A 230-nucleotide genomic window follows, 5' to 3' on the forward strand; every position below is an offset into this window, starting at 1 on the left:
CAAATCAAAGAGGCAAGGCAAGAAATTAAAAGGAGAAGGTGAAAAAGTAAAAAGAGTCAACAAAAGGTCAATAACATGTCGATAATAAGTCAGTACATATCAGTTATAACCAGCAATGTCAATGGCCTCAACTCACCAATCAAGAGAAATAGACTGGCAAAATGGAACAAGAAGCAAAATCCAACAATACGTTGTATACAAGAAACACACCTTGTACAAAAAGAAGTCCA

The sequence above is a fragment of the Fukomys damarensis genome, unplaced genomic scaffold (assembly GCF_012274545.1).
Source record: "Fukomys damarensis isolate Sample0158 unplaced genomic scaffold, DMR_v1.0_HiC HiC_scaffold_26, whole genome shotgun sequence".
Taxonomy (NCBI): domain Eukaryota; kingdom Metazoa; phylum Chordata; class Mammalia; order Rodentia; family Bathyergidae; genus Fukomys; species Fukomys damarensis.